Source organism: Pinus tabuliformis, chromosome 6, assembly GCF_031772625.1.
Source record: "Pinus tabuliformis cultivar Carrire ecotype Pingquan chromosome 6, CPIR1, whole genome shotgun sequence".
Taxonomy (NCBI): Eukaryota; Viridiplantae; Streptophyta; class Pinopsida; order Pinales; family Pinaceae; genus Pinus; species Pinus tabuliformis.
Genome location: NC_142292.1, coordinates 138,805,618 through 138,816,655, shown reverse-complemented (window position 1 = coordinate 138,816,655; position 11,038 = coordinate 138,805,618).

The following is an 11,038-nucleotide window of genomic DNA, read 5'->3' as shown; positions in this document are numbered from 1 at the left end:
ACTTGGTTGAACTAGTTGTATTTTAGTATAACTAAAGAATACACTAGTGATGAGTTGTGTGAATTAAATATTAATTAATTCACTAATTATTAACTCATAAAGCAACTAAAGAATACATCAGTTAACTCAGTGCATGTACAGTTTATTGGAGACAGGTGTTAGAGGTTGAGATTGCTATCAGTTGTGACTATAGTTGTGCATGAGATTTGCACATGCATGGATGGAGATTTCCAATGATGGCTTATGTAGTATACCAATGGAATTCTTTTTTGCAGAGTGGATGATTTCTCTTGCAGATTGTGCAGTGGAGGCAGGCAAAGCAATGGAGGAGATTTGAGTTGTGATTGATCAGATCTGAGCTAGTTTTGTGTGTAACAGGTGGAGATAGTACTGAGTACTTGAGAGGAGTATTGTACTATGTATTGTTACATGTTCTATATCATTATAATATACAGATCGTGTGGGGTTTTTAGCTGTATGCTTTCCCCGGGTTACATACTTTGTTAATGTGTGCATGCAATTGATGTTTCATTGATTTTAATGTTGCTAAATTGATGATCAACGTAGAGGAGATTATGTATTGTACATGTATTCCGCAATAGTGTATAATCGGGATAATCTCTATGAATAAATGTCATATTATTCAAAATTTCTACACCAAAGGCTGAGTTTCTGTTTGCATTCGATATGTGGGCGTTCTCTCCATCATTAACTCATAACTATGAAAACTACACTCTCGTGACCTACTAATTTGTAGAATTTGTAGAAGAGTCGTTGTGTTGTCTGTAGAAATTTCTACAACAAGTGGCAATTATTTGCGCATGTTTTCCACCTACCTAATAGATAGCACACCACAGTGTAGGCCCCGTACTTGTCCCTACTTGAGCCTTTGGCCTCAAAGGCATTAGTCCTCCTCCTGAAACATAATTTGCAAAGACGGGCAATGATATTTATCATGCCCCTAACTCTTACATTTCAAACACCAAATTTCTTCGTGCACTTCTAGCCGAGCCGCTATATCCTTCTTTAGACTTTGGAATTCCAGGAAAAGGTTCTGCAACTCCACGTGAATCTGTTGAACTCCCAAAGAAGCATCTTGAATTAGTGTCTCGTGCAATCTCATCACAATCTCCAGGGCCTCCGCCTGGGTCCCAATCTTTTGCTGTGATAAAGCAACCCTTAGATGAGGCAAGAGCGAAGCCAAAAACCATTCACGCTGCTACCCATTTGTAAGATTCATGTTAGCTTTGTGGATCTTTCACTTCAATATTTAATCCAGATCCCAGGGTGTCTCACCAGGATTCATCATGATCTCCTTGAATCCAATGACTGATTTCACTTCGGATTTGGGCCTACTGAATTCCTTATTTAGTGTAGTCTGAATGTTTGCCAATGCAGCTTTCAGGTTATTAGTGCAGTACTGAATGTACCACGTTAGCGCACATTTCTAAAAAGTAGTAACCAACGTTTCTTTCTTCATCTGATCATTTGTAACATTCTGGGCTTGCCAAAGAACCTTCATGATGAGCCAAAATTCGTTTGGTTCTTCATTTCCCAAGCCCTTGAAAACGGAAAACTTCACTGTATTCTCCATATTGAACAGTGGTGGAGGTAGTGATGGTGTGGACCTAGGTGTATGTAGTGGAGGTGAATATGGAGGTGGTGTGGGTGGATGGGGTATTCACGGGAACCTTCGCTGTTGGGAACGGGTTATCCCAAGAGCCAAATTTGGGGTTAAAAGCCAATGTTTTGTGTAGAAGGCCCAAATTTTGTAATAAAGATGTAAAGCCTCTGCATTTTGTGGTCATGGAGCGCGAAGAGGTCAAAGAGTTGTCTGCCGCTATTTTGTGAAGTCTCATGTTGGCTATAAAGATCTACCAGGGAGTCTTAGAAGAGTCTAATGGGAGTAGTAGGAAGAAGGATTTTGGGGTAAGAAGTTCTAAGTGTTCTCGAGTCTTAGCATAGCTAGAGGCTCTGCAGCTAAGTGCGCAGAAGACTAGGGTGGAAGTCTGTAGATGAGCATGTGGACCCCTGTAGTTGTGTGCGCAAGGTGGATCGAGTCTCTACTGAAATTTAGATATTAATAAAGAGAAGTATTTTGCAAACCATGGTGTATTTTGTCTTTGTCTAAATGCATTTTATTATATTATGATATGATCTAGGTTTACATTATAATGCTTATTTAATGTGGGAATGTATTTGAATATACCTATTAAATGAACGCATGCAACAGTAAAGGATTACACGAAGGTAACTGTAAATGCATGGTAGATTAGGTAACACTTAAGATAACTTGGGAACTTATACAGTAACGCATTCACCAAGGCGTGTAAGTGCCTAGACCTCTGGTTAGTGCTGCACAAAGATTAGTTGGGTACCATCGCCAAGGTACTAAAGGATGAGAGAAAAGGAACATCGATAATCCATAGAAGCTTATCGATCTACACAAAGGAAGGATCAGGAAGTATAGACCAACATCACGACCATCTCAGGGTGAAGAAACTTGGTTTCTGCATCCCCCCATATTGCTTCGATTGAAACTTCGATCCGCGCTTCACGGGCTGATGCCGAAAGGGCCAGTAGTGTAGGGATTTTCTTGGTTTACAAACATTGAGCCTGGGTCAGGGCCCATCAAGCCAACAAATGGTTCCATTGCCGAGAACAAGATCTACATGAGAGATGTGTGATGTCGTATCATTGGAATCCAACTAAGAAAGAAATTGAAACATGGTTGGATAGAAATATCCACGAATTCGCGGCGCGGAATTTGCGATTGACGAAAGAATAGTGGTTGGACAGATACCTGTATATAGAAATACACAAAATCTTCTTCTCTTCCTTCCCAGTTGAGTTATACGAGTGGATCGCGAAGTTGGCAGACGGTCAAGGAAGGTGGAGGCTTGACAAGTTTATTGTTTGGACACTGGAGCTAGTAAGGAGGTTAGAAGATTTTGAAGATAAGATCAAGGGGGCTGTCGACCATTCGCTTGATCGTATCATAGGAGGATTTGCGACCGAGTTTGCTGTTGATACCTCTGTCAGTTATAGCAAAGCAGAGCATCACTTCTTCAAAGGACTGCGAGCTAGGTATTTAAAATCACTGAATACTTGGATAAAGATGCTCTTATGTGAACAACGGGTTATGAGGTTACCTTGATTTTTGGAGCTACGCAAAGTGGAAAACATTTCAGGGGCGAAGGAGAAAAAGGTCCTGAGTGTAGCCCTGATTGGAACCCCTTTAAGTGACAACAAAGAAACACTGCAAATTTCTCCGTAGAGTGCTAGTCAGTTGATAAGACAAGGGTTCCTGCAAATACCTATGCCACCTCTGCCCTCATCACATCCATCCACACCACCTCCATCCTCTCCTCCATTGCTCATGCCATCATCCACACCACCACCACCTCCACTATTCAATATGGCGAACTCCATAAAACTACCTGTATTCAAGGGCATAGGGAATGAGGACCCAGACCAATTTTTGTTTGTCATAAAGGTTGTATGGGAAGCTCAGGGCGTTGTGGATGATCACATGAAGAAGGCAATGTTGTTAGATATTGTTTTTGGGATTCAACTGCGTTAAGTAAGTCATTAACGTATGACCATTTCCATGAGAGGTAGTCGTAACTAACTAGTTTCTCATGATTTTTGAATTGTTCACTTAGCACTCATTGCATCGGGTGATTCTCACAGGGGTGAAGAATTGGGATTGAAACTAGTGAAATGAATCACATAGCATCAATCATCACTTCGGGGGCTTGCACCCGGTAACCAGGACTTCCCGGGAGGTCACCCATCCCAGATCTTCTCTGGCTCAAGCGCGCTTAACTGTGGAGTTTTCCCCACAATCAAGCCCACTTAGCTTGCTACCCCATTTGCAAAACCTTAGCAAGTATTGTGCCTCATGAACCATTCAAGTAGAGATCCCTTCACTCTTTTTGAATTTAAGTATTAGGGGTTTATGCAATGCATTATATTAGATATTGTTTTTGGGATTCAACTGCGTTAAGTAAGTCATTAACGTATGACCATTTCCATGAGAGGTAGTTGTAACTGACTAATTTCTCATGATTTTTGAATTGTTCACTTAGCACTCATTGCATCGGGTGATGCTCACAGGGGTGAAGAAGTGGGATTGAAACTAGTGAAATGAATCACATAGCATCAATCGTCACTTCCGGGGCTTGCACCCAGTAACCAGGACTTCCCGGGAGGTCACCCATCCCAGATCTCCTCTGGCTCAAGCGCGCTTAACTGTGGAGTTTTCCCCACAATCAAGTCCACTTGGCTTGCTACCCCATTTCCAAAACCTTAGCAAGTATTGTGCCTCATGAACCATTCAAGTAGAGATCCCTTCACTCTTTTTGAATTTAAGTATTAGGGGTTTACGCAGTGCATTATATTAGATATTGTTTTTGGGATTCAACTGCGTTAAGTAAGTCATTAACGTATGACCATTTCCATGAGAGGTAGTCGTAACTGACTAATTTCTCATGATTTTTGAATTGTTCACTTAGCACTCATTGCATCGGGTGATGATCACAGGGGTGAAGAAGTGGGATTGAAACTAGTGAAATGAATCGCATAGCATCAATCGTCACTTCCGAGGCTTGCACCCGGTAACCAGGACTTCCCGGGAGGTCACCCATCCCAGATCTCCTCTGGCTCAAGTGCGCTTAACTGTGGAGTTTTCCCCACAATCAAGCCCACTTAGCTTGCTACCCTATTTGCAAAACATTAGCAAGTATTGTGCCTCATGAACCATTCAAGTAGAGATCCCTTCACTCTTTTTGAATTTAAGTATTAGGGGTTTACGCAATGCATTATATTAGATATTGTTTTTGGGATTCAACTGCGTTAAGTAAGTCATTAATGTATGACCATTTCCATTAGAGGTAGTCGTAACTGACTAATTTCTCATGATTTTTGAATTGTTCACTTAGCACTCATTGCATCGAGTGATGCTCACAGGGGTGAAGAAGTGGGATTGAAACTAGTGAAATGAATCACATAGCATCAATCGTCACTTCCGGGGCTTGCACCCGGTAACCAGGACTTCCCGGGAGGTCACCCATCCCAGATCTCCTCTGGCTCAAGCGCGCTTAACTGTGGAGTTTTCCCCACAATCAAGCCCACTTAGCTTGCTACCCCATTTGCAAAACCTTAGCAAGTATTTTGCCTCATGAACCATTCAAGTAGAGATCCCTTCACTCTTTTTGAATTAAGTATTAGGGGTTTACGCAGTGCATTATATTAGATATTGTTTTTGGGATTCAACTGCGTTAAGTAAGTCATTAACGTATGACCATTTCCATGAGAGGTAGTCGTAACTGACTAATTTCTCATTATTTTTGAATTGTTCACTTAGCACTCATTGCATTGGGTGATGCTCACAGGGGTGAAGAAGTGGGATTGAAACTAGTGAAATGAATCACATAGCATCAATCGTCACTTCCGGGGCTTGCACCCGGTAACCAGGACTTGGTTAGTTCTTTGTAGGATCGCATGCTAACATGGTACATCAAGTACTCTAATGACAACTAGGCAGCTACGCTGGTAGATATCCAGACCGTGTTGAATAAATAATTCAATAGGCCTAAGTCTGAAGCACAGTCGATTTTGGGATTCAAGGAAATCACAATGAAACTAAGTGAGACCCCTTGGGAGTTAGATCAGAGATTGAAGTGTAAAATCCATGAAGCCAATATGAATTTGATGGATGGGCAACATCGCGAGTGATTCATGGCTTTGCTCCTGTCTCACCTAAGGGTTACGCTGTCACAACAAAAGATTATGACTCAGGCAAAAACCTTGGAGATTGTTTTGACTCCATATTAAGAAGGGAATAAACTACACATCTCTCTTACAATGGAAATTGGAAAATTTGAGAAAATGTTTGAATTTAAATTACTATATTTTTCTTTATGTAAAATTGATATAAATCGAGTAGTCTAACGAGGCGGAGGAGTTGTCCGGAAAGTTATGGAAATTCCTGTCATATTTAGAGAAAATCCAGCAAGGATTTTTGTAAATCCAAGTTATAGTTATTAAACTTCAAAATTTTGGGTGTCCTAGAGTTTTTTATGGTGCTAAATCCATTTCCACCATCGAAAACACGATTCAAGCATTGCCTCTACAAGTTTTTTTGAAATTTTTTTGCCCAGATTTCGGCCACTTTTAGCCATCCGGAAATTTTTCCGCCTCGTTAGATTACTCTGATATAAATGATGTGATTTATAAATGATGGTAACACATTTTTTTGTTTTTAATATATTTTGATTTTCAATATTACATATTAAGTAAACATTAAATGAATTATGAATCCTATAGTATCAATAATATTATTAGTCCTTGTCTTATCAATAATTTTTTCTATTGACCATTAATACTTTAGGCATTGAAAAAACGAAATTGTTAACATTTAATTGGCCAAAAATTTGCGCCTTTGTTTTAGGCTTGAGGCTTAGTGCCACTTGTCCCATGTCACTGATAAAATTTCCTACACTTACGGCTATTCACGAGTATCATGCTTTTGGCAAGAGCTTTCTAATGACCATAAAATCCGTTGGCTATCCCATAACTGACGAGGTTATAATATATTCTTAAGAAGTGGAACAAGTAATAAATGCAATAGAGCGATCACGGACAAGACGTCCACATATGAAAAATAGTGTGAAGACAACATCGATCTCAATATTTCCAGGCATAATTTACTGCTTTTAGTTAGCATTCCTCATATTTTATGCCTTTTTTTTTATCGTTGTCGTTATAATTGCATTGAGTTTCTTTATAAAATTCAATGATGTCAAAGGTATCATCACGGCCCCGCAGCAGTTTAGAGATGAGGTTCAGAAGGATGGACAGAAGAAAATTGAGTAGATAATAAGAAAGTAACATGTAGCTAAATATTTCCATATTTATGCAATTTTTCCCCACTGGAATACCAAGTTCTGATTTCCAATCATTTTTATAGTGATCTATAAAAATATTCCTTCATATTCTTCAAACCTTTTGAATTTATTTTCCTTGGATCTTTATCTTGTCAGAGATGAAGATCTTTATCACGGTTTTGGGGGCATATGATTGTATTTTGCTGAATTACCGAATTTCAAGAGAGAAATTTGTGTATCTGTGCATAAATCTGTCGATCATAAAATGAAGAATTTAATTCAAATAACTCTGTCCTTTAATCTGCACTGGTTCTATCATCATCACTACGTTCCAAGAAAACCTGTCATATAAATATACGTACAATCTGCTAAACTATGGGCTAAAGCATGTACACAAATTAATTAACTATCTGATGAGGAGGCTGATAAAAAATTATCTACTCAAAATTGCACCAGGAATTTGCTCGAGAGGCCCATGGAGATTCTGCCTCATTTGAAAAACGAATCTAATCACATATATGGGCCTCATCAAATATGCTTGAAGACCTCTTACGCCTCACTTGAAAAAGGAATCTAATCACATATATGGGCCTCATCAAATATGCTTAAGACCTCTTGCGGGTATGGTATGAGGATTGATGAACAAATTGATAAAAAGTTGAAAGTCAAATTAGAAATAAACTTACAAACTGAAACTAGCAGCTTATAGGTGAGCCAAGCTACACCTGGATACTACTCAAGCAGTACAACTTTATTCCATTGATCATAAAAATTAGAAATAAATAAGTTTACATTCAATTTAGGGAGATCAAAACTATCTCTTAGAAAATAGAAACCAAGTCTAAACTAAGACACACACAAAACCGTGAAATAAAATTTCAACTCTTCCTTTTAGGATTCACTTGCACACCTAACATCTCCCTAAACAATTCAAATTTGATCTTACTAAGAGGCTTGGTGAAGATATCAATACAATTTCACAAGTGTTACAATATTCAAGAAAAATCTCTTTGCACTGAACCTTTTCTCTAACAAAATGAAATTGATTGTTTATATGTTTTGTGTTTTATGAAATACAGGATTATTTTCCAACTTGATTGAATTTTCGTTTTTTCATTTAATCATCATAGCATCCTTTTGTTCATTTCCTGCATCATGAAGAAGTCTTCTCAACCAAATTGCTTCAAAAGTGGTTGCACATACAACTTGATAATATGCTTCTACTGATGATAAAGATACAATTATCTACTTTTCACTGCTCCAAGAAATGACCTCGGCCCCAATATTGAAAGCATACCCAGTTATAGATCTTATGTCATCCAGATTTCCATCCCAATTTGAATTTGAATAACCTATTAGTTTAACATGAAAGAATCAATATATTTAATGCCAAAATTTATGTTTCCTTTAAGATATATTAGGACACCTTTTACTGCCACCCAATGATTTTCAAGAGATTTTGTCATAAATTGACTCAACACACTAACTGAATATGCTAAGTCAGGTCTGGTTGTAGTCAAATAAATGAAACTTCCAACTAGTTGTCTGTATAATGTAGCATCCACCTCTTTAGAACCATCATCACTTTGAAATTTAACATTATGTTATATAGGTACAGAAGCATCATTACATTGATCCATTCTGAATTTCTTCAACAATTCCTTGACATGCTTTCCTTCAGTAACAAAATTTTTGCCAGAATCCCTCCAGACTTCAAGACCCAAACAATAATCCAGCTTTCCAAAGTGCTTCATTTCAAATACCTGTGACATATTCACTTTAATTTCTTCAACCAATTCATCAGAATTTCTAGTCATTTTTTTTACATCAACATATAAGGAAATCAACACAATCTGCCCCTTTGAATCAAATGTGGTATATAGATTTGGATAATTTTTTATTCTCTTATAACCATGTTGTAAGAAGAAAGTCTCTGTTTTCTCATACCAAGATCTGGGATCCTGTTTCAGTCCATACAATTCATTTTTTAATTTACAGACCAAGTGTTCCTGCCCCTTTTTAATGAACCCCTCTAGTTGTGTTAAATATACTTCTTATTTATACTCCCCTTTCAGAAAAGAATATTTTACATCTAGTTGGTGTAAGCCCCAATGGTACTTTGTAGCTAGAGCTATTAACATTCTAATAGTATTTAACTTAGCTACAGGATAAAAAGTCTCCAATCAATCCCTTCTTGCTGTGAGTACCCTTTGGCCACCAATCTAGCTTTATATTTGCCTACACTACCATCTAATTTGAACTTAGATTTATATAGCCATTTATAACCTATGGGCTCTTTTCCTTTTCGCAGTTCAACTAATTCCCAAGTTTTCTTTTTAATTATGTACTCATACTCTTCTTTCATAGCTGACCTCCATTCATCATACCGATTTTCTTCATTCTAATTCATTGGCTCAACAACCTTTAAAATACTAGTCATAATACCTTGCAGGTAAGTGAGTATGTCTTCCTGATCTCCTTGGTAGTGGGCTTGCCTCAATTCTGTCTTATGTGATTTTTTGCTCACCTCTAACTGGACTTCAACTACTGAATGTATCCACATCACTAGATTCCTCTTCCTGCTGCTGTAAATGACTATCTTTGGCTTCATCATTTTTGTCATCAATCACTAAAGGCATGTGCCATTCCTCAAAACTTCTGCATTTATTCCCTTCATCAACCTGTTCATGGAAGATAACATCTCCACTTGCAAATACCTTGTGAGTAGATGGACTAAAAATCTTATATGTTTTGAAATCAAATCAATACCCTACAAATATGCATTTTAAAGGTCTAACATCCAATTTATTCCTATCTTCCTTAGGAATGTGTGCAAAATATCTTGAACCAAATACTCTCAAGTGATGGACTGCAGGTTTAAAACCATACAAAGCCTCAAATGGAGTCTTGAGATCAAGACACCTAGTTGGACTTTTGTTCTTTAAGTAAATTACAGTACTAATTGCTTCCGCCAAAAAACCATTGGATAGGTTCTTACCTTTCATCATGCTAGGTGTACACTCCACAAGAGTTCTATTCTCTCTTTCTGCAACCCCATCCTGTTGTGGACTGTGGGGTACTGTAAATTGTTGTGTTATTCCATGATCTATACAATATTTGATAAAGTTTCCAATCTTGTACTCTCCCCTGTGATCTGAGCAGAGAATTTTAATGAATTTCCCTATCTTCCTTTCAACCATCTTTCTAAATTATTTAAAGTACTCGAAAGCATCACTTTTCCTTCTAAGAAAGTATACCCAAGTATACCTTGTACAGTCATCAATACATAATAAGAAATATTAAGCTCTTCCTAAGCACCTTGTCTGCATAGGTCCACAAATATCAGTATGCACCAGTTCAAGTATATCTTTCTTTCTCGTATTTAAGCTAGAGGGAAATTCATCCCTGTGCATTTTTCCAAGTGCACAACCTTCACAATCAATATGTTAATTTCTTAAAATAGGAAGTCCATGAACCATACCTTCCTTCTGTAGCAACAATAAGTCATGAAGGTTGATGTGACCAAACCTTTGATGCCAAAGATTATTTCTTGTCATAGTCATTGAAGTTAAATCTTGATGTGGCATGCTTGCAACATTCAACTTATATAGGTCTCCAACTCTTACTCTTGATGCAACCATTTTCTGATGATCCAACAAATCCTTTACAACACAGTAATTTTTGAAAATTCTACCTGTAAATTCTCATTTGTAATCATGGAGACAAAGATCAAGTTCTTTTTAATACCAGACACATACATGTCATTTAGACCATGCCTTTTAATATGATATGCTCTTTCATCTCCCAGGTAGATGTTAACACCATTGTGGGGCTCCTTTATATTTTTATACCAATGTTTATTACATGTCATATGAGTGGATGCTCTAGAATCCACAAACCAAGTTCCAATGTCATCGGTCTCAACATAAAGAGAAATATTAGACACAAATAATTTAAGATCATGTTTCAGATCTTTGCCAGCGAAATGGCCTGTATGCCTCTTGTGTCTATGTATGTTTTCAACATTCTTTTTTTTGTAATAGTCTCTAGCAATATGACTATTTCCACCATAGTAAAAACACTTAATTCCTAAATCATTTTTAATAGATGACATACCCTCAAATGGATTTTTCTAAGATGGACCACCG